Source organism: Mastigoproctus giganteus, chromosome 13, assembly GCF_048544385.1.
Source record: "Mastigoproctus giganteus isolate SK-2022 chromosome 13, ASM4854438v1, whole genome shotgun sequence".
Classification (NCBI taxonomy): Eukaryota; Metazoa; Arthropoda; class Arachnida; order Uropygi; family Thelyphonidae; genus Mastigoproctus; species Mastigoproctus giganteus.
Window position 1 is genome coordinate 174,823,324 of NC_143587.1, and position 25,604 is coordinate 174,848,927.

At 39.3% G+C, this 25,604-nt stretch overlaps 1 protein-coding gene across 1 annotated transcript in view; it reads right to left on the reverse strand.

The window, feature by feature from the left end:
• Window positions 1-25,604, reverse strand: part of LOC150076622 (fibroblast growth factor receptor 1-like) — a 457,312-nt gene that overhangs the window by 430,611 nt on the left and 1,097 nt on the right. The window lies entirely within an intron of this gene.

Below are 25,604 nucleotides of genomic sequence, written 5' to 3' on the forward strand. Positions count from 1 at the left end.
TTTTCTTGTATAAATAAGAACATTCAAATCTTGCCACCATTGTTTTAGTATTGATATAGATGATACTTGGAGGTTGTAATGTTGTTTTGTAGCACTGCATTCAGTATTAGAAGATGCTTATAAATTTAAATTTATAGAATACATATACATTTTAATAACTGAACTTTGTACAATGTAGTGTACAACGTAATGTACAATGTTAATACAGGTAACCCTCGTATGACATGGTAGTTAGGTTCCTATAAAATGTATGGTATTGTGCGAAACCGTGTTATATGGCACTAAGAAAAAGTACAAGGAGTCACGTTCCAAAAGCAAAACCAAAGTACACTATTTCGTTAACAAAACTAACAAAAATATAACACCATTCTAGATTTAGTGTAACTTCTGCTCTCTTTAAAAAATCAGTAATCTGGATTGGTTTGCTTTGGCTTGATAAATCTTTGTGAATTTCATTGTATGGAACTAAGCATTTTTGAAGCTACATGTCTGCCAGGGGCAAAGGTTGATGACGTTGTAGAGCGAATATCATCTTTTAAGGGCACAAAAGGTGATATAGTTGTACACGTTGGCACTAATAATATTAAGAGTAGGAGACCGGCAGAATTACTTAACAAGTACAGGTCACTGTTGAACAAAAGCCGAGAATTAGGGTTGAATTTGAAAGTGTCTGCAATTCTGCCCAGACACGATAGGAGGGAGTATATGATGAGAGCCTTGTCGATCAATTCGGCCCTGGAAAGATTGTGCAAGGCTCAAGGGGTAGAATTTTTTTCAGCCTGGACTGTACTTGTTAACAGGAGAGATTGCTTCTACAGGGATGGGATACACTTAAATAGAAAGGGTGCAAGAATATTTGCTGATGCTATCGAGGCAGTGTTAGGTGGGTCGGAAAACTGCTAGCTTGGGGGGAGACAAAGACCAATAGATTGGCAGTAGCCACTGGCAGAGGTGAAAGAGATTCTTGCACTGCTTCTATTAGAATGAGCAGAGGCCTGAAAAACAAGATGCATGGTATTTCAGAGACTGCTGGGAGCCATTGTGGTACAAGTAAACACATGGGTTGTGTTAGGGTAGCTAAGAATAGAAACAGGTGCAGGTATACTTGCGTGTACACCAATGCTAGGAGTTTAGTAAAAAAATTTGATGAATTTGAGGTATTGCTCAAAACATCGAAGGCAGATATTGTTGGGATATCAGAGACGTGGTGTCACACAGATATAAGGGATGCGGAACTGCAATTTGGGGAGTACAACGTCTACAGAAAGGATAGACAGGATAGGAAGGGGGGAGGTGTTATGCTATTAGTTAAGAAACACATAAAAACCAAGGAAGTGAAGCCAGTCGATATCGCTGGACAGTGCAGTGTGGAGTCAGTTTGGTGTGACATAAACATTGGGAGATCAAAATTGAGAGTAGGAGTGTGCTATAGGCCTAATGACTCTGATGAGTATAATAAGGAACTGTACAGGGAAATAGAGTGGGCCAGTAAATCAGAGTGTCTTATAATGGGAGATTTTAATTTCCCAGATATTGACTGGAATTTGGGGGCTGGATACTCACACACTAGCAGGGCTTTTGTGGATTTATTGGATGATTATTTTCTACATCAGCATGTTCGGGAGGCAACTAGAGGGAGTAATACTCTTGATTTGATTATCAGCAGTGATTCTTCATGCATTAAGAATCTGCAGATAAATGAACCACTAGGTGGCAGTGATCACAGTGTACTGAAGTGGGATTTACTCAAAGAGGTAACTACCATTAGGGGTAAAGGGAAGGGTTATTGCTTCCGTAAAGGCGACTACGATGGACTGAGACAGTATTTAAATTCTATACAGTGGGACCAACTGATGATGTTACCAACAGCAAATTCAAAATGGGAAGCATTCAAAGAACTTATCTTGGAAGCTACTAGGCTTTACATACCAACTAAGAAATATTGTTCAAGGTTTAGGAAAAATGGATGTCAGATGAACTAATGAGGCATATGGCAGAGAAGAAAAATGCATGGGATACTTACAAATTAACACATGACACAGAAGCCTATGATAGATACAAGTTGATATGCAACCAAGTTACAAAGGAGGTTAGGCAGGCGAAGGCAGATTACGAGAAATCCTTGGCAAGGGATGCAAAGAAAAACAGCAAAGAGTTCTTTACTTATGTAAACTCTAGAAGGAAAGGGATGAATCAGATTGGTCCACTTGATATTGATGGGTCAAGTGTTGATGATCCTGCTCAGGTGGCTAACAAACTAAATGAATATTTTGCATCGACATTCACACATGAGGAGTTATTCAGCGAGGGGAATGCCAGAGGTGTATTCAACTCTAGCAGTAAGTTACAGAATCTTGAAATAACTGGGAGTAAAGTGGAGGAGAAACTGTTGAAGATAAACACAAGAAAGGCACCCGGGGTGGATGGGATCTATCCAGTTATATTAAAGGAGGCAGCAAAGGAAGTAAGCAAACCCTTAGCCATAATTATGAGAGCTTCCTTGGACTCAGGGGAGGTACCCATAGACTGGAAATGTGCAAATGTGACCCCAATTCACAAAGGAGGATCAAAGGCTGACACAAGTAATTATAGACCTGTGAGCTTAACTTCTGTTCCAGGAAAATTAATGGAGGCACTGGTTAAAGACGCACTGCAGGATCATTTAGACAAGACTTCAGTTATAGCTCAGACACAGCATGTTTTGTTAAGGGGAAGTCTTGCCTGACCAACTTGATTGGATACTATGATGCAGTGACAAAAGAACTGGATGCAGGGAATAACTTTGATATTATATACTTGGATCTTAGAAAGGCTTTTGATACTGTTGCACATGGAAGACTGCTACACAAATTGGAGCAGTGTGACATTGGAGGCAAATTGCTGCTATGGATAAAGGGGTGGTTGAGGGGGAGAAGACAGAGAGTGGTAATCAATGGACACTGCTCATCGTGGACTGATGTTATTAGTGGAGTCCCTCAGGGCTCAGTGTTGGGTCCATTATTGTTTTCTGTATTTATAAATGATATTGATGATGGTATATCGGGATTAATGTCCAAGTTTGCAGACGATACAAAGGTTGGCAGGGTTGTCAAGGACACTACTGACACTATGCTGCTGCAACAGGATCTGGAAAGGTTGAGCAGATGGGCTGAGAGGTGGCAAATGAAGTTTAACATTGACAAATGTAAAGTACTACACATGGGAAACAGCAACCCCAGAGCAACATATCAACTCTGTGGTACAACACTGACAGTGGTAGAGAATGAAAGGGACTTGGGGGTGGTTGTGCAGGCAGATATGAAGTTCTCTGAGCAGTGCAGACGGGCTGCAAGAGTAGCTCATGGAGTATTGTCAATGATATACAGGAATTTTTCCAGCAGGGATAAGGAGGTGATTATTCCATTGTATAAGGCGATGGTCAGGCCACACCTAGAGTACTGTATACAGGTCTGGAGGCCTCATTTCAAGAAGGATGTAGAGCTGCTGGAACGAGTACAGAGAAGGGCAACATGATTAGTGAATGGAACAACGGGGTGCTCTTACGAAGAAAGGCTTAAGCTTTGCAAATTACAGTGTCTGGAGACTAGGCACCAGCGAGGTGATCTGATAGAGGTGTATAAAGCCTTGAATGGTTTAAGCATGCTCAATGCTGATGGGATTCTTCCTCTAGCTCAGAATAATCACCTGAGATGGCATAAATTCAAATTGAGGAAAGACAGATGTAGGATAGACGTGCGGAAATTTGTCTTTAGCCAGCGGGGTGGTTGGTTGGTGGAACAGACTTCCATCCCTTGTGGTGGAGGTTGATATCCTAAATAAGTTTAAGGCTCAGCTGGACAGGTATTTTGAACGAACAGAGGGGTGAAGTGGAAGTGGTTTTTTTTTTTTTTTTTTTTTTGGCTGATGCTGCATAAGCTTGCTTTCTTGCATCAAATGCCTCTACTAATGCTAATGCATGTTGAACTTTGGGCTTTTATTCAAGAATCTGCATTCAAAAAAGATTCTAATTGCTCGGCTAACTTTATGCCTTTCCCTATGCTTTTTAGTGCGAAATTTGGAGTTCTCATCTGTGCTATCATCCTCTGAATTGATTTGATTTCACCTCTAATGTCATTTCCACCAAATCCACTTTGCCAGCCTCTTTTTCTACCAGTAATTCTTAAACGCCTTCATATCTTTTTTTTTATTTTTTTAGAAGCATCAGCGACTAAGGCCATGTTACTCTGCGTATATATTGCATGTCCTGAGGTCGATTTTCTGTTTTGCTGGACAAAAATCCTCGAGTATCCAGGAGAAAAAAACCATGCTACCTTCGCTCGACTAATTCAGCCACATTGCATAAAAACCCATAAAAATTCCTCCCATCAGTGACAGGATTCGAACTCAGGTCTTTTCCACCCGGTGTGGGGAGGAGGGCGATTCTATCAACTGTGCTATCCACGAGGGCTTCAGTAGTCATATTATCAAAACCTTCTCCTCCTACTGACGTAGCAAGTTCTACTATTGCACCGATACCATTTTCGGCCAGTTCGACCATATTTCCTGAACGAACTGACTCTGGCCATACATTTTTCCACACGCATTTAACATTGACGGTTTTTTCTTATTTTAGCAATAAAGCTTTCATTCTTACACAGTCCACAATAGAGAAAGGTTTCCATGCCTCCATTACTTCAATAGATTTGGAATCAATGATTTTCTGATGTAATGAGTTTTTAAAGGTGGATATAATGCCTTGATCTAATGGCTGAATGAAAGAAGATGTATTAAACCCAGTACAACTGTGGCAGAACATAACTTTAACATTTGGCTGACTTAAATCTTTTGGATAGCCTAATGTGCTATCCAATAGTAATAAAACCTTGAAATCTAGATTTATCCACAAGTTTAATAGCACAGAGCGCAACACGAAGATTTTCCAACAAAATACAATACAGGCATTTCTCAATAATTATTATTATTATTTTTTTTTTTTTTTGACTAGCAAATCAACAACAGGGATTCAAAAAAAATGTAAATGTTGAAAAATTACATCCAACATAATAGCATGGTTTTCCCTGCACTGAAGCTCAAAAATACCTTGTTATGCAAAGTTTACAGAAATTCTCTAACTGGGTTAGAGCGAAACCATGTTATACAAGTACCATGTTGTGCAAGAACTACTGCAATTTATCAATCGTGTTGTAGAAGTACTGTGTTATACGGGGGTTGCCTGTATTCAGAGAGCTTTTGTATCTGTGATTTAGCATGAATACAGTATCACACAACTAGTAGTAGTACAGTATATAGTAGAATTATAAGTTTTTAGGATGGCAACTTGTTTATCACAATCAAGTAGAATAGCATATATATTTTTTTGTTTTAGCTAATAAGCTTTATTCTAGTAGAGGTAGAACTAATTTAAAACTATGAACCTAAAAGTGTAGTGCAATACATATAATGTAACTTGACAGCATAAATTGCGCCTCAGACAAAGTAGCCAAGCAACGAGCTCAAAGTAGTGGGAATGCTGGGCTCAGGAGACATCTGCAGTGGGGGATTCTACAAATCACGGCTAATAAAATGTACCACTAGTACAATGCTTGCTGACCTCTCTGGAATGTGACATGGAAACAACCTTTGGGCCTTTGTATTTGGTGCAAACAGTATGAGGAAATTAGGCATGCATTCAGTGTTCTGATGGGCATTTATGAGAGCTTGAATAACAGGATGGAAGCCATCAAAGAAATTAAAATGGGGGCCATCTACCATACCACAAAGCTGCCCCTCTCAACAGCAGAGCCCTTACTTCTGCATCAAGTAACATAGTAGCAATCCCCAAGGAACAATGCACTGGTCCCAAAACAGGTAGTACAGTGGATTCCAGATATTTGGGGCAAATCTTAAAAACAGACCCCAATTGAGAAAATAGCCAGGGTTTACTTCGCTTAATTGGGACAACATGCCGTTTAATCAGGGCAGGAGACCGCAGTACTGGAGATTACTCTATGATTGTCTCCGACCGAACCACGTGGTAGGGTCAGATTTCTGGAGGTCACAACCATAAAACAATAAAAACATTTAGCAGTTTGTTCATTGGGCTTTTCTGTTAGTGCAATCTATCATAAATGGATAGTAAACTAGATCTTATTGAATTTGCAATAATACCAATAGCTGGAATTCTGTGGGTTATTATGGTGAAATGTGTTTACACTTCCATGGAATCTTCAATCATATAAAAAAGTTAATTTTCAGAATCTTCTCTTCATTCCTATTTTTAAAGCTCCGTAACCTGTTACTCCATTCTTACTTGCACATATCGTGTTACCTGCAATTTGTGTGTGCCATGTTCTTTGTTATTGATTGCTTATCTTTGTACTGTTTTAAATCCCACCCACAATTGTCAACTAGTTAGTATGTACGTATTACAGTACATATTAATTATTCCGATTATCACGTATATTCTTCAGATTTTCACATATCATTTAATTTTTTAATTGGTAAGGTAATAAAGGGTAAATCTGTGCTTAATATATCTTTACTTTTATGGCCAATTGATAATATTCCTCCTATTTTTGCTAATTAGAATCACTGTTTAATTGAATTAAAATTCAATTCACAAACGTGATCACAATGACTGGCGTTTATTACACATCGTATAGTGAACGGTACTTTACAATTGTGACTCCATCGTAATGTGATCTGATTGTACAGTGAACCAATTGTAAAGCAGGGGTCCTTTGTATTTTTAACTTTTATGTGAAACTTCAGATAATTGGAGCAGCCACTAGATAACTGGATAAGAAAACAGTATGTCTGCAAAAATACAGACATCTTTTAGGATAGATGTGCAGAAGTTTGCCTTTAGTGGTTGATTGCTGGAACGAACTATAAGCTTGCTTTCTTGTATCATATGCCTTTACTAGTGAAACACAAAATCTAAGGAAGTGCATCCAATTGATATTGTTGGCCAATGCAATGTTGAGTCAGTGTGGTGTCACATCAGCAGTGGGAAATGGAAAATGAGTAGGAGTGTGTGTTGGACCTAATGAATCTGATGAGTATAATGAGCACTTGTGCAGAGAAATAGTGAGCCAGGAAATCAGAATGTCTTATAATGGCGGATTTTAACTTTCCAGATATTAACTGAATCTTGTGGTTGGTCACTCGAACACTAGAAAAACTTTTGTGGATTTATTGGATGACTTACTTCTACAGCAACATGTTCAAGGGGAAACCAGAGGGAGTAATACTCTTGATCTGATTATCAGCAGTGAATCTCAATGTGTTAATTAACAAATACATGGCAATGCTGGGAAAAAGAAGGGAATTAGGATTAAATTTAAGTGTTTGTGCAATCTGCAGATAAAGGAACTACTAGGTGGCAGTGATCACAGTGTACTGATGTTGGATTTACTTAAAGATGTAACTACCATCAAGGGTAAGGGCAATGGTTTTTTGTTTTCGAAAAGGTTACTACAGTGGTCTCAGTTTTTAAGTTGTATACAGTGGGATCAACTGATGATGTTACCAATGGTGAAATCTAAATGGGAAGCCTTCAGGGACTTAATCTTGGAGAGTACTAGGGTTTTCATACCAACTAAGAAATACTGTTTAAGCCTAAATGGATATCAGATGAATTAATGAGGCTCCTGGCAGAGAAGAAAAATGCATGAGATGCATATAAATTATCAGGCAACACAGAAGCCTATGGGCAGGTATAAGCTAGTCTGTAATCAAGTCACAAAGGAGGTTAGGCAGGCAAAGGCAGATTACAAGAAATTTTTGGCAAAAGATGCAAAGAGTTCTTTACTTATGTACACTTTAGAAGGAAAGAAATGAATCAGTTTATTCCACTTAATATAGATGGTTTGGCTACTGATGATCATGCTCAGGTAGCTGATAAGCTGAATGCGTAATTTGCATCTACACTCACACATGAGGAGTTATTTGAGAGGAATGCCAGTAGGTTATCAAGAATACAGTCGCCGGTTAAGGAAGCGATGCAGGATCATCTAGACAAGATTGCAGTTATAGTTCAGACACAGCATGGGTTTGTTAAGGAGAAAGTCTTGTCTGACAAATTTGACTGGATACTATAATGTGGTCACAAAGGATTTGGATGCAAACAATAATTTTGATATCATATACAGTCACCCCTCAATTTGCACATTTTTTTATTGCATGGTTTCGCTATTGTATGGTCAGGTATTTACTATCAAAATCTTAGATTTTAAATGGCGCAGTGTGTTTCGCTACCTGCGCAAAAGGGCAAATTGTTTTTATTGTTTTTTGGTCATGAATTCCAGAAATGTTCTTTAGAAAAATATCACAAAGGGGTTCAAAACTGATTCTTATAACACCAAACATAGCAATAAACGGTGGTGTATTTGTCCGGTTATTATTGAAACAACTTCCTCATTCGGGAACCCCCTTCATCAGTTATCCTCCATTAGCTATTTAGACAGAATCTTTTACTGGTTCGTGCAGCATAGTGTTTTAATTGGAAAGCACTGCTTTTGCTGATTTATTATTTCTTGTCTATATAAAGTCATGATGTTCACTTGTTCACATTGTGTAAACAAGTTCACTTGAACATCACGCAACACAGTGGAAACCCCAAGGCAGAATGCGCTGGTCCCAAAGGAACTAGTTGTTGTAGGTGACTATTGTCAGGGAAACGGGGAACATATTGTGCAAAAAAGGATAGATGGAACATCTATCCTTTTTGCACAATATGTCTGCCAGGGGTTGCTTCTACAGGGATGAGATACAATTAAATAGAAAGGGTGCACAATATGCCTCCCAGGGATGGGATAAATAGAAAGAGTGCAAGAATATTTGCTGATCCTATCGAGGCAGAGTTAGGTGGGTTGGAAAACTGCTACCTTGGGGGGATACACGAACTAACAGATTGACAGCAGCCGCTGGCAGAGGTAAAAGTGATTCTTGCACTACTTCTATTGAAATGCAATTGAACAGCAGCCTGGAAAGCAAGGCAATGGGAATTTCCAGGACTACTGGTAGTCAGGGTGGAACAAGTAAATACATGGGCTGTGTTAGGGTAACTAAGGGTAACACATGGGCTGTGTTAGAGTAACTTAGGGTAACTAAGCGTAGAGAGACTTTTTTTTTGTAGTTGTTGGCGCATCGGCTTCTGTGGCCATAGTGCACCTCCCAAGGTTTTTGCAGTACTTTGATCCAAGCCCGAGGCGGGATTCGAACCGGCGACCTTTGGGTTGCCAGGCAGGCACTTTACCCACCCGGCTAGCCCGGTCGGCAAGAGGAGAGACAGGTGCATGTATACTTGCATGTACACCGATGTTAGGAGTATAGTTAATAAATTCGATGAGCTTGAAGTGCTAGTCAAGACATCAAAGGCAGATACTGTTGGCAGACACATGGTATTAGCATTAGCATTAGTAGAGGCATATGATGCAAGAAAGCAAGCTTATTCAGCATCAGCCAAAAAAAAAAAAAAAAAAAAAAAACCCTCTCCCATTTCACCCCTCCGTTCGAGCTTTAAATTTGTTTAGGCTATCAGCTTCAACAACAAGTGATGGAAGTCGGTTCCACCAACCAACCACCCGCTGGCCAAAGGCAAATTTCCGCACATCTATCCGACATCCGTCCTTCCTCAATTTGAATTTATGCCCTCTAAGGTGATTATTCTGAGAAAGATGAAGAATCCCATTGGCATTGAGCATGCTCAAACCATTCAAAGCCTTATACACCTCTATCAGATCACCTTGCCGGTGCCTAGTCTCCAGACTCTGTAATTTGCAAAACTTAAGCCTTTCTTCGTAAGAGAAACCCTTTGTTCCATTTACTAATCTTGTTGCCCTTCTCTGTACCCGTTCCAGCAGCTCTACATCCTTCTTGAAATGAGGCCTCCAGACCTGTATACAGTACTCAAGATGTGGCCTAACCATTGCCTTATACAAGGGAATAATCACCTCCTTATCCCTGCTAGAAAAATTCCTGTATATCATTGACAAGACACCATGAGCTACTCTTGCAGCTCGTCTGCACTGCTCAGAGAACTTCATATCTGCCTGCACAATTACCCCCAGATTCTTTTCATTCTCCACCACTGTCAGTGTAGTACCGCAGAGTTGATACATTGCTCTGGGGTTACTGTTACCCATATGTAGTACTTTACATTTGTCAATGTTAAACTTCATTTGCCACCTCTCAGCCCATCTGTTCAACCTTTCCAGATCCTGTTGCAGCAGCATAGCGTCAATAGCATCCCTCCAGCAATATGAAAGCAGGACGAAACAAATGGCCCTCAGTCCCCAGCAGCTTTCACTCTCCCTCTTACGGCAGCGAGAGGATTAGAGTGGAAGCAGAGGGTGCTAAGAATCTCTGGGTACGACCAGGCTGCCATGCACGGAAACTGAACTTGGCCTGTTATAATGTAAGAACACTCATCGGTGAAGACAGGATATTAGAGCTGGAAAAGGAATTAGAAAATGTGAATTGGAATATCATCGGTTTGGCTGAAACAAGAAGAAGAAATGAATCACTTATAAGTTTATCAAATGGAAATCTGCTGTACACCAATGGTAACAGTGAAAGGAGTGAAGGTGGAGTTGGGTTTCTGGTCCATAAAGATTTTAAAAACAACATTTTGGAATTCAAAAGTACATCACCAAGAGTGTCAAGACTAATACTCAACATTTCTAAGAGATACAAGCTAAAGATTATAATGATTTATGCACCAACATCGAGCCATGATGATGAGGAGGTTGAAGAAATGTACACCGAAATTGAGAATCTTCTAGATGAGCAGAAAACCCACCACACTATTATTATGGGAGACTTCAATGCTAAGGTTGGAAAAAGACAAAACAGTGCAGAAAAGGGAACTATAGGAAATTTTGGAATTGGTGAAAGAAATGAAAGAGGTGAAAGACTTGTGGAATTTGCAGAATCTCAAGGACTGTCAGTAATGAACACTTTTTTCAAGAAAAGGGTGAACAGAAAGTGGACATGGAAGAGTCCAAATGGATTAACTACTAATGAAATCGACTTCATCCTCACTAACAGAAGATATATTGTGAATGATGTTACCGTCCTGAATAAGGTAAATGTTGGAAGTGATCACAGAATGGTAAGATGAACACTTGATATAGATGTAGGAAAGGAAAGGAAAAAACTGACTCGAGTAAATAATACAAAGGTCTTTGAGATAACAGAAGAGGAGAAAAAGCAGTATGTACTGGAACTTAAGAACAAGTATGAGCTTCTGCAGACTGCTGAGGACCAAGATATCGACGAGGAATATTACAACTTTTTGAAAGTGATAAAGCCAAAGAAACCTATAGGGAAAAAGAAATCCAAAGAAGAAAAAATTAGTCAAGAAACACTTGTTATGATGAACCGAAGACGACAAATGAAAAGCAAGAAAAACACTGACAGGGAGAAAATTGAGTATACTGAGTTATGCAAAGCCATTAGAAAGAGACTCAGAGAAGACATAAGAAGATTTAACACAAGAAAAGTAGAACAAGCATTAAGGGAAAACAAAGGATTTAAATCAGCAGCCATGAGCAGTAATACAGAAAGACAAATGATACTGAAACTGAAGAATAGCGATGGTGTACTTATAAACAGCAGAGAAGGCATAATTCAAATAGCAGAAGACTACTATAGAGAATTATACAAGGAGCAGGGGAATGATGCCAGCAGTGGGGAAGATGGATTGCAAAGTAGCAACACATACGACATACCCAATATTCTTCCTGATGAGGTAGAACATGCATTGAAGAAAATGAAGAATCAGAAAGCCCCGGGGGAAGATGAAGTTACTGTTGAGTTGTTAAAATTGGGAGGAAGAGACATAACACAAAAACTGGCAAGGCTCTTCACAAAGTGCATTAGAAAAGGTGTGGTGCCTAAGCATTGGAATAATGCAATCATAGTTTTGCTGCATAAGAAAGGAGATAAATCAGAAATTGGAAATTATAGACCAATTAGCTTGTTATCCCACATCTACAAGTTGTTCACAAGGGTCATTACCAACCGATTAGAAAGAATACTTGATGAGAATCAACCGAAAGAGCAAGCTGGCTTTAGGACAGGATTCTCAACTATGGATCACCTTCATGTAATATCACAGCTAATGGAGAAAGCAAATGAATATAAAACACCATTATACCTGGCATTTGTGGATTATGAAAAGGCATTTGACTCCATACAGCATAAGGCAATGTTTCGGGCACTGGAAAGACAAGCCATTGATACCCCATATATTATGATTTAGAAGAAAATATACGAGAGTGCCACATCCTTTATTAGACTAGACAAAGACAGTAGGAAATTTAAAATTGAGAAAGGAGTTCGACAAGGAGACACAATATCTCCAAAGCTGTTTACTGCTGCCCTTGAGGAAGCTTTCAGAAGATTAGACTGGTCGCAGAAAGGAGTCAATGTGAACGGAGAGTACCTAAACCATTTACGATTTGCAGATGACATTGTGGTCATAAGCCACGATCCCAAAGAATTAGAGGAAAATCTTAATCAGTTATGCACAGCTAGTAAGGATTTTGGACTAAAGATGAATATGGCTAAAACAAAAGTAATGATGAACAAGTATGCCACAGAAAGGGAAATAATGATTGAAGGAGCAGTAATTGAAAAGGTGGAGTCATATACTTATCTGGGACAAGTTATTAGCTGTAATAATGATAAATGGATGGAAGTCAAGAGAAGAATAAATTTTGGATGGATAGCATTCAGGAAATATAGTCACATACTGAAGAGCAATATTCCAGTTTGTCTGAAACGTAAAATAATGAACCAATGTATACTCCCCACCATGACTTATGGAAGTGAAACTTGGGCACTCACCAAAAGAATGGAAGAGAAGCTGAGAACTACACAGCGAAGAATGGAACGAATCATATTGGGAATCAGACTGTTAGATAAGAAGAGAAACACATGGATTAGGCAACAAACTCAAGTAAAGGACATTCTTATCAAAACTAAAGAACTAAAATGGTCTTGGGCAGGACACATAGCTCGAAGACATGACAGATGGACTAAGAAAATAACAGAATGGTATCCAAGAGGAGCTAGAAGAAAACCTGGAACACAAAGGCGGAGATGGATAGATGAAATTCATGAGTTTGTGGGTAGTAAATGGATGTCCAGTGCTCAAAACAGAAGGAACTGGAAAGTTGCTGGAGAGGCCTTCATCCTGCAGTGGATTGAAAATGGCTGATGATGATGATGATGAGCGTCAGTAGTGTCCTTAACGACCCTGCCAACCTTTGTATCATCTGCAAACTTAGACATTAAACTTGATATCCCATCATCAATATCATTCATAAACACCGAAAACAACAATGGACCCAACACTGAACCTTGAGGAACTCCACTAATAACATTAGTCCACGTTGAGCAGTGTCCATTGATTACCACTCTCTGTCTTCTGCCACTCAACCATCCCCTTATCCATAGCAGCAATTTGCCTCCAATGCCACACTGCTCCAATTTGTGCAGCAGTCTTCCATGTGCAACAGTATCAAAAGCCTTTCTAAGATCCAAATATATAATATCAAAGTTATTCCCTGCATTCAGTTCTTTTGTGACTACATCATAGTATCCAATCAAACTGGTCAGGCAAGACCTGCCCTTAACAAAACCATGCTGCGTCTGAGCTATAACTGAATTCTTGTCTAGATGATCCTGCAGTGCTTCTTTAACCAGTGCCTCCATTAATTTACCTGGAACAGAAGTTAAACTAACAGGTCTATAATTACTTGTGTCAGCCTTTGATCCTCCTTTGTGAATTGGGGTTACATTTGCACATCTCCAGTCTATGGGTACCTCCCCTGAGTCCAAAGAAGCTCTCATAATTATGGCTAGGGGTTTGCATACTTCCTTTGCTGCCTCCTTTAATATAACTGGATAGATCCCATCCACCCCAGGTGCCTTTTTTATGTTTATCCTCAACAATCTCTCCTCCACTTTCCTCTCAGTTATTACAAAATCATCCAGCTCACTGACAATGTTTACTTTACCTACATCATTCTCCTTCCTGAATAACTCCTCATGCGTGAATGTAGATGCAAAATACTCGTTTAGATTGTTAGCCACCTGAGCAGGATCCTCAACTGTTGAACCATCAATATCCAGTGGACCAATCTGATTCATCCCTTTCCTGGACCAATCTGATTCATCCCTTTCCTTCTCGAGTTCAAGTATGTAAAGAACTCCTTTCTGTTTTTCTTTGCATCCTTTGCCAAGGATTTTTCGTAGTCTGCCTTTGCCTGCCTAATCTCCTTTGTGACTTGGTTACAGACCAACTTATATCTATCATAGGCTTCCATGTCACCCATTAATTTGTATGTATCCCATGCATTTTTCTTCTCTGCCACATGTCTCATTAGTCCATCTGACAACCATTTAGGCCTAAACCTTGAACAATATTTCTTAGTTGGTATGTAAAGCCTGGTAGCCACCAAGATTAGTTCCTTGAATGCTTCCCATTTTGAGTTTGCTGTTGGTAACATCATCAGTTGGTCCCACTGTATAGAATTTAAATACTGTCTCAGACCATCGTAGTCGCCTTTACGAAAACAAAAACCCTTCCCTTTACCTCTGATGGTAGTTACCTCCTTGAGTAAATCCCACTTCAACACACTGTGATCACTGCCACCTAGTGGTTCATTTATCTGCAGGTTCTTAATGCATGAAGAATCACTACTGATAATCAGATCAAGAGTATTGCTCCCTCTTGTTGCCTCACGAACATGCTGATGTAGAAAACAATCATCCAATAAATCCACAAAAGCCTTGCTAGTGTGCGAGTGACCAACCCACAAATTCCAGTCAATATCTGGGAAATTAAAATCCCCCATTATAAGACTCTCTGATTTACTGGCCCATTCTATTTCCCTGTACAGTATCTTATTATACTCATCAGAGTCATTAGGCCTATAGCACACTCCTACTCTCAATTTTGATTTCCCTACGCTTATGTCACACCAAACTGACTCGACACTGCCCTGTCCATCGATGTCAACTGGCTTCACTTCCTTTGACTTTATGTGTTTCTTAATTAATAGCATAACCCCTCCTCCCCTCCTGTCCTGTCTATCCTTTCTATATACATTGTATTCCCCAAATTCCAGTTCCGTATTACTTATATCTGTGTGACACCACGTCTCTGATATCCCAACAATATCTGCCTTTGATGTTTTGAGCAATACCTCAAATTCATCAAATTTATTTACCAAACTCCTAGCATTGGTGTACACGCAGGTATACATGCACCTGTTTCTATTCTTAGCTACCCTAACACAACCCATGTGTTTACTTGTAACGCAATGACTACCAGCAGTCTCTGAAATATCCTGCATTTTGTTTTTCAGACTTCTGCTCATTTGAATAGAAGCAGTGCAAGAATCACTTCCACCTCTGCCAGTGGCTACTGTTAATCTATTAGTCCTTGTATCCCCCCCAACTAGCAGTTTTCCGACCCAGTATCACAGAGACACAAGCAGTACAGAATTTGGGGAGTACAATGTGTACAGAAAGGATAGACAGGACAGGAAGGAGGAGGGGTTATGCTGTTAGTCAAGAAACAAAATCTAAGGAAGTGCATCCAATTGAAGTTGGTGGACAATGCAATGTTCAGTCTGTTTGGTGTGACATAAGCACTGGGAAATGAAAAATGAGAGTAAGTGTATGTTATAGGCCTAATGAATCTGATGAGTATAATGAGCAATTGTGCAGAGAAATAGAGTGGGCCAGTATATCAGTACCTTATAATGGGTGATTTTAATTTCCCCCGACATTGACTGGTTGTTGTTGTTTGTTCGGTTTTTAGGAGCATTAGCAACTAAGGCCATATTGCTCCGAGGATATGCGGTGGTCATTCCCTGATCTTTCCGCATCCTCCGTATTTGGTGGTCACGGGCTTGAACCTCGGTCTAATCAAGAAGCGTGTACTACACACTGCTGCTCCTGCCCACCTGGCTACGGAGGCGCCGACATTGACTGGAATTTGTGGGTTGGTCATTCACACACACTAGCAAGGCTTTTGTGGATTTATTGGACGATTGTTTTTTTACAACAGCATGTTCGGGAGGCAACTAGAGGGAGTAATACTCTTCTCTTGATCTGGTTATCAGTAGTGATTCTTTAGGCATTAAGAATCTGCAGATAAAGGAACCACTTGGTGGCAGTGATCACAGTGTGTTGAAGTGGGATTTACTCAAATAGGTAACTACCATCAGGTGTAAAGCGAAGGATTTTTGCATTTGTAAAGGTGACTAAGGTGCTCTGAGACAGTATTTAAATTCTATATGGTGGAACAAAATGATGATGTTACTAACAGAAAATTCAAAATTGGAAGCATTCAAAGAGTTCATCTTGGAAACTACTAGGTTTTTCATACCAACTAAGAAATATTGTTCAAGATTTAGACCTAAATGGATGTCAGATGAACTAATTAGACATGTGGCAGAGAAGAAAAATACATGGGTTACATGCAAATTAACATGTGACACAGAAGCCTATGATAGATATAAACTGGTCTGTAACTGTGAGTGTTGGCATTCGAGGTGAGCAGACGTGCTTCGCCAGGGCTCCTCAGTTAAGTAGATTGGATTACTGTTGATTAGTACTTTTAAATATTTGATTTATTTAGATATTGTTGGATTATTTTGGTATAGGTTTTCCTGTAACTGTTTGATTTCTATAATATCATAGATGTAATTTTTTAAAGTTAATTTTCATTGATATTTAGCTAATTTTATAATGGTAATTACAAGATCTGACTTAAACACACACGGAAATAGCTCACACGGAAGGGTATGTCTGCCAGGAACAACTATTAATGATGTCACCAACACATTATCAGATTTTAAGGGGGATAAAGAGAATATTATTATTCATGTGGGGACTTATGACATTAAACGTGCAGGATCTGACGATTTGTTTGAAAAATACAGGACCATGCTCAGGAAATGCCATGAGCTAGGCCACAATGTCTGTGTCTGCAATTCTGCCCAGACACGATTGGAGGGATTATATGTTAAAAGCCTTGTGGATTTCTTCTAATTGATTGGAGAAAATGGGAAGGAAACTCGACACGAAGGACAAAATTTTAAAATCAACTAGATGACTTATTTGTATCAACATATCAGGGAAAGTACTAGAGAAAAGAATATCCTAGACCTCATCATCACTCATGGATCACATGACATAACAGAGCTGACAGTAGAGGAAACAGTAGCAGGAAGTAATCATGGAGTTCTACGGTGGAAGATGATGAGAGAGGTAGCAGTAGTAAAAGGCAAAGTAATGGGTTTTAATTTCAGCAAAGGAAATTACGATTCCTTAAGGTACTACATGGCCTCTATTAACTGAGTAGATATCACAGAGAATGAATACATTTGAACTGTGGTATGCTTTTAAAACAATAAAAACAGATGCCTTGAATGCATATTTACCATTAAAAAAATACTCCACGAGGAGGGTTCCAAGTTGGATGAACAGTGAAGTTGCCACATTACTTGACCAGAAAAAGGTGGCATGGAAAGGTTACAGAGCAATAAAAAGTACTGAAGCCTATAACAGCTACAAGATGATCTGTAATAGAGCCACAGAAAAGGTTCGACAGGCAAAGGCAGTTTATGAGAAAGCACTAGCAAAGAGAGCAAAGAGGGGGGATAAAGAATTCTTCACATATATAAATACATATATAAGAGCAGGACAAACCAGATCAGACCTTTACGTAAGGGAAAGGGGATAGTAATAAATACACCAGCTGCCGTTGCAGATGAACTCAACAGTTATTTTGCATCGATATTTACAAATGAAAAGCCTTTTGTGACAATGGGAAATTGTGGGAGCGAAGTTAAAAAATATGTAATTAATGATATTGAAATTTCGCAAGATTATTTAATGAAAAAAACTTTCGAGCCTACAAGCCAGTAAGGCTCCTGGAGTTGATGGAATATACCCTATAATCTTAAGGGAGGTGGCAAGTGAGTGCATTGAACCATTGAGGCTAATTATGCAAGCATCACTAGACTCTGGGGAGATTCCCTTGGATTGGAAAAATGCCAATGTATCTCCCTTACATAAGGGTGGCTCTAAGAGTGAAGTGGGAAATTATCGACCTGTCAGTCTGACTTCAGTGGTAGGGAAAATCATGGAGGCAATGTTCAAGAGTGGAGTTCAGGATCATTTGGATCAAATTGAAATTCTCAAGGATACTCAGCATGGTTTTGTAAAGGGAAAATCATGTTTAACAAACCTGGTTGGCTATTTTGAAAGGGTCACTCACGAGCTGGATTTAGGGAATAATTCCAACATTGTTTATTTAGATTTCAGCAAAGCTTTTGACTCAGTCCCAAATGAGCAGTTGCTTTATTAGCTGGAACAGGTTGGAATCACTGGGAAAATCCTTAGATGGATAGCAGGATGGCTTCACGGCAGGAGGCAGAGGGTTGTGATCAATGGCTATTCCTCAGATTGGGTTGATGTAAGAAGTGGGATTCCCCAAGGATCAGAATTAGGACCACCGTTGTTTTTAATTTTCATAAACAACATCGATGAAGGGATAGAGGGCGTGATGTCTAAATTTGCAGATGATGTTAAAATTGGTAGACTAGTTAACGATCACTGTCAAGCTGAGCTTCTTCAGAGAAACCTAGATAGACTTCAGGAATGGTCAGAAAAATGGCAGCTATGCTTTAATCCAACAAAGTGTAAGGTATTACGCCTGGGAAACAGTAATCCCAAAATAATTTATTCACTTGGTCACTAGATCAACTAAACCCAGTACTGGAGGAAAGGGACTTGGGTTTTACGATACGGTCAGACATTAAATTGAAATTCTTAGAGCATTGTAAACAGGTTGCAAGGAAGGCCCATGGTGTCCTATCGATGATCTATCAAACTTTTGCAAGTAGAGATAGGGATGTGATAATCCCATTATATAAGGCTTTTGTTAGACCAACTTGGAATACTGTGTTCAAGTATGGAGATCACACCTAAAGAAAGACATGAAGCTTCTTGAAAGGGTGCAAAAGACAGGTTTTTTTTTTTTTTTTTTTTTTCTTGGTAGTTGCTGCCACATCGGCTTCTGTGGCCATAATGTACCTACCAAGGTTTTTGCAGTACTTTGATCCAAGCCCGAGGCGGGATTCGAACACGCAACCTTTGGGTTGCTAGGCAGGCACTTTACCCACCCGGCTAGCCCGGTCGGCGCAAAGACGGGTAATTCAGACACAGCATGGGTTTGTTAAGGGAAAGTCTTGTCTGACAAATTTGATAGGTTATGATGTGGTTACAAAGGAACTGGATGCAAAAAATAATTTTGATATCATATATTTGGATTTCAGGAAAGCTTTTGACACTGTTGCGCATGGCAGACTATTGTACAAATTGGAGCAGAATGGTATTAAGGGTAAGTTGCTACAATGGATAAAAGTGGGAGAAGACAGAGGGTGGTAATCAATGGGTGCTGCTCTTCTTGGACTAATGTTATTAGTGGAGTCCCACAGGGTTCGGTGTTAGGTCCACTGTTGTTTTGTATATTTATCAATGATATTGATGAAGGTATATCAGGCTTAATGTCAAAGTTTGCAGATGATACAAAGGTTGGCAGGGTTGTTAATGATAGTAATGGCAGTGTGCTACTGCAACAGGATCTAGATAATTTGGGCAGATGGGCTAAGAAATGGCAACTGAAGTTTAACCTTGACAAATGCAAAGTACTGCATATGGGTAGAAGTAACTCCAGAGAAACGTACCAACTGTGTGGTGCTACACTTAAGGTGGTAGAAAATGAAAGACCTGGGAGTAATTGTGCAGTCAGATATGAAGTTCTCTGAGCAATGTAGACAGGCTGCAAGGGCAGGTCATGGGGTTTTGTCAATGATATATAGGAATTTTGCTAGCAGGGAAAAGGAGGTGATTATCGCTCTGTATAAGGCAATGGTCAGGCCACGCCTTGAGTACTGCGTACAGGTCTGGAGGCCTCATTTTAGGAAGGATGTAGATTTACTTGAGCATGTACAGAGAAAGGCAACAAGATTGGTGAGGGGAATGAAGGAATCCTCTTACCAAGAGAGGATCGTTATGGAAGTTGATAGGCTGTCGTTGTGGAAGTTGATAGGTTGAATAAATTTAAGGAGGAACTGGACAGGCATTTGGAGGGAATGGTGTGATTTTTTTTTTTTTTTTTTTTTTGGCTGATGCTGCATAAGCTCATACATTTGCTTTCTTGCATCACATGCCACTGCTACTACTACTAGCTCGGTGAGATCGGCAAAAGGGCGTCCTTATAAAGAAAGACTTCGAATATGTGGGTTGCAGAGTTTGGAAACTAGACACCTTAGAGGAGATTTGATTGAAGTGTTTTGATTGATTGAGGATGAAATTTTCAAGATTATAAATGATGCTAGATCTAGGGGACATAAATTCAAGTTACGGGGGGGGGGGGGATGTGTAGATTGCACTGCAGGAAGTTTTATTTTAGCCAGTGAGTTATAAATTACTGGAATAAGTTGCCTACATGGGTGGTAGAGGCTGACAGTTTGGGGAAATTCAAAGGTCATGTGGATAGTACCTTCGAGTCAGGGAAGCGCATAGGATGATAGGTTTAATTTCATTTTCTTTTATTAATTATTATTTTTTTTTTATATCATTGTTTTATTCGGGTTTTTTTTTTTGGCTGGTGCAGCATAAGCCATAGGCTTTCTTGCACCATGTGCCCATTACTAATACTAAATACTAACTATATCACAAAGGTGGTTAGGCAGGCAAAGGCACATTACGAGAAATCTTTGACAAAGGATGCAAAGAAAAACAGCAAAGAATTCTTTACATATAAAAACTTTAGAAGGAAGGAGATGAATCGGATTGGTCCACTTGATATCGATGGTTCAACTGTTGATGATCTTGCTCAGGTAGCTAACAAACTAAATGAATATTTTGCATCTACATTCACACATGAGGAGTTATTCATGGAGGGGAATGCCAGAGTTGTATTAAACTCTATCCAGTGATATTAAGGAGGCAGCAAAGGAAGTAAGCAAACCTTTAGCCATAATTACGAGAGCTTCCTTGGACTCAGAGGAGGTACCCATGGACTGGAGACGTGCAACTGTGACCCCAATCCACAAAGTAGAATCAAAGGGAGACAGGTAATTAGAGACTTTCTGGTTTAACTGCTGTTCCAGGGAAATTAATGGGATCATTGGTTAAAGAAGCATTGCAGGATCATCTAGACAAGACTTCAGTTATTGCTCGGACACAGCATGGGTTTGTTAAGGAGAAGTCTGCTCTGACCAATCTGATTGGATACTATGATGTAGTCACAAAGGAACTGGACACAAAAATAATTTGGATCTTAGAAAGGCTTTTGATCCTGTTGCACATGGAAGACCGCTGTACAAATTGGAGCAGTGTGGCATTGGAGGAAAATTGCTGCCATAGATAAAGGGATGGTTCAGTGGGACAAGACAGGGTAGTAATCAATGGACACTGCTCTTCATGGACTAATGTTAGTAGTGGAGTCCAAGGGTTCAGTGCTGGGTACATTGTTGTTTTCTGTATTCATCAATGATATTGACGATGGTATATCCAAGTTTGCAGACAATACAAAGGTCAAGGGTTGCTGCAGCAACAGGATCTATAAAAGTTGAACAGATGGGCTGAGAGGTGGCAACTAAAGTTTAACATTGACAAATGTAAAGTAGTGCATGTGGGAAGCAGTAACCCCAGAGTAATGTATCAACTGTGTGGTACTAGACTGACAGTGGTAGAGAGTTAAAAGGACCTGGGGTAATTGTGAAGGCAGATATGAAGTTTTCTGAGCAGTGCAGATGGTCGGCTGGAGTAGATCATGGTGTGTTGTCAATGATATACAGAAATGTTTCTAAAAGGGATAAGGAAGTGATTATCCCCTTGTATAAGACAATGGTCAGTTCACACTTTGAGTACTGTATACAGGTCTTGAGGCCTAATTTTAAGAAGGACGTAGAACGAGTTCAGAGAAGGGGAACAAGATTAGTGAAAGGAACAAAGTTTGCTTTTACGAAGGAAAGCTTAATTTTTGCAAATTAGTGTCTGGAAACTAGGTACCTGCGGGCTGATCTGATTGAGGTGTATAAAGCCTTGAATGGTTTGAGTATGCTCAATGCTGAAGGGATGCTTCCTCTTGCTCAGAATAATTGCCTGATTAATACTTTAACTAATTTGCACCCATAATTAACTTCCTGATCTGTGCCCAATCTGCAAAATTTAAAAATTGAGTCATGGAGTGAATTTTACAATTGACTCCAGCTTGTAGTTGGTTTTATACAATTGAAGTCATTAAAGTCATTTTCATTAAAGGAAATCTATAAAAAGCAACAACATACCACCATTTCCGTCATTAACAATCCTGCCAATTTTGGTATCATCTGCAAAACTGGACATCAAGTCTGATATATCTTCTTCAATATCATTAATAAATATAGAAAACAACAATGGGCCAAAAACTGAACCCTGGGGGACTCCATTAATAACCTTAGTCTCTGAAGAGCAATGTCCATTGCTTAGCACTGTCTTTGCCTGCTCAACCATACCTTTATCCCTTCCATAGCAGCAACTTGCCCTTAACCGTTTTCCACAGTAGCAATTTCCTTTATCTGTAGCACTAATGCCACATTACTCCAATTCAAACAATTGTATTATCAAAGGCTTTACTGAACTCTACATAGATGACATCAAACTTCTTTACATCCAATTCCTTTGTGAAAGCTTCTTAGTGTGTGAAGCACAATCTCCCCTTAAAAACAAACCCATGTTTTTTTTTTTTTTTTTTTTTGTAGTTGTTGGCGCATTGGCTTCTGTGGCCATAATGCACCTCCCAAGGTTTTTGCAGTACTTTGATCCAAGCCCGAGGCGGGAATCGAACCCGCGACCTTTGGGTTGCCAGGCAGGCACTTTACCCACCCGGCTAGCCCGGTCGGCAAACCCATATTGTGATTGTATTGGGACTCCACTCCTATCAAGATGATCTTGCCTTACTTCCTTAAATAATGATTCCATTATTTTCTCTGGCACAAAGATTCAACTTATAGGTCTATCGTTGCCCAGTTCACTTTTTGTACTACCCTAGCAAACAGGGGCTTACACTTGCACATCTGGTACATCCCCTGAATCTACAGATGCTCACATAATTGTGGACTTGATAAGGTGTTGGCTGCCTCTTTTGCATCCTCTCTTGCACATGTGCTTTAAATTTCAGCTTTAACAACTTCTCTACAACTTTATTTTCTCTTATTATAAAATCATTTAACTTCCAATCAGTATTCCATTAGTTTCTGCTAATCTCTTCTCTATAAATTTCATGTATAAATACAGATACAAAATATTCATTCAGTTTATCACCAATATGTAAATGATCACCAACAGCCATAGCATTCATATCCAGTTGGCCAATATGATTCATCACTGTCTTGTGGTAAGATATGCAAAAAATTCCTCAATGCTCTTCTTTACACTCTTAGCTATGCATTTTTTGTATCTACTTTACTGCCTAACACTATGAAGAACAATAACTTGGTTACACGCTAGACTGTACTCATGGTAAGACTGCATCCCTTGACAATTTATAATCATCCCATGATTTTTTATCCCCTTTCTGACATCCATTTTGGTCTAAATCTTGATCGATACCTTTTAATCAGTAGAAAATATTTAGTGGCCTTTAAGATTATCTTTCAACATTTTCCATTTGGCATTTATATTTTTTTAACAATATTAGTTGGTCCCACTGAAGTTTAAAAAACTTCGGAGCCCATTATAATCACCTTTTTGAAAACCAAATCCCTTTCCTTTAACCTTGACTAATTATTTCTCTAAATAAAGCTCTTATCAACACGCAATGATCCCTATCACCTAAAGATTGCTTAACTGAAAATTCTCAATATGTGATAAATGACTGCTGATAAAGAACACAGTTTTCCCTTGTTGTAACATACTGGTGTAGAAATCAGTCATCCACCAAATTTGAAAAATGCTTTGCTACTGTGTGAACTATCAACTCACGAGTTCCAACTATTTAGAATGTTAAAATCCCACAATAAACCATTCTAATTTGCTGGCCCACTATTTGCCTGTGTAGCTGTTCATTATACTCAACACAGTCATTTGACCTGTAAAAAACTCATTTTGTTTTCTGAGTATTTATGTCCCACCAGACTGACTTAGTATTACATGGATCTGCTGATTGTAATCTTTGAGTTGACATGCTTCTTAACCAAAAGCATCATTCCCCCGAACACACTCTTGTCTTGTCTGTCCTTTCTGTACAGATCATAATCACCATATTCAAATTCTGCAGCCTCAACATCGGAGTCATGGCATGTTTCACTCCGTATTCCATGGGTCTATTATTTGTAATATTTTCGAGTCTACAATACTTCTTAACGCCCCCCCCCCTCCCCCCTGTGCACACTCCTATCTTGTCTGTCCTTTCTATACACATTATAATCACCATATTCAAATTTTACACCCTCAATATTGGAGGCTGCAAAATTGACAGCGTGTTTCACTTATAGCTGTAATGTCAGCATCTGATGACTTAATACTTCAACTCAAAATTTACTTACATGAACTCCTATTTATTACTAGCATTAGTACATCACACCAGTAAATGTGCACCTTTCTCTGTAACACATACATCCCCTTTATCTTCATGTGTGTCCTCATCTGGCCCTGTAATCTCCATCCATCCAGATATTCATACCACTGCATGTCACAATAGAAGCTATGCAAAAATATTTGTCAATGCTATCCAGACAACGTTAGGAGGCTCAGAAAACTTAATTTGGAGTGATATACAGGCAAATCACTTAACGATAGGCTTAAGCAGAGGTAGAATTGAATCTCACAAGTATAAGGTTTATGATTGACAAGGCTCTCACTTATAGCCTTTTTTTTTTAAATATTAATCTCTCTCCTTAATTATTAATATTATTATTAGCCATATGGTGCAAGGTAGCCTGAGGCTTATGCTGCACTAGCATAAGTGAGGCTTATGCTGCACTAGCCAAAAAAAAAAAAAAAAAAAAAAAAAAATTTCTGAAATACCCCGAGTGAGTGAGTGAGAGAGAGAGATTAAGTAGAGGGAATCACCAAGAAAGAGAAGAATGATGATATCCAGTTCAGAACCTTGGGTGTGCCAAGCCCATACTCACCAGATGTGAGCCCCCTGGGTTAATTAGAACTGTTATACTATTATAAAAATTATTTTCAAATTATCGTTTAAAATTAAAGTTCTGACTTGCAAAGACTACCAATTAACAGCAGCCCCGAATTTAGTTCCCTTCTAGAGTTCCTCTCTTTCTTCAGATACCTTAAGTCTTTTGGCTCAGCAAATATTTTAATACGATAGTCAACACCCCGAATTGTTGCCGCTTCGACGCTCATTACACTAACAAAGTTTGGGAAATGACTTCGCGTCATTCGTCTGTTGCATAATTCGGTTGCTCTGGGGCATTGGAAAATGAGGCCATGCGTGTGGTACCCTTCATTTACTTCTTGGACAATTATATATCGCGAATCGCGGGTAACTTTATACCTTCAAATATCTTGAGGAATGTTGT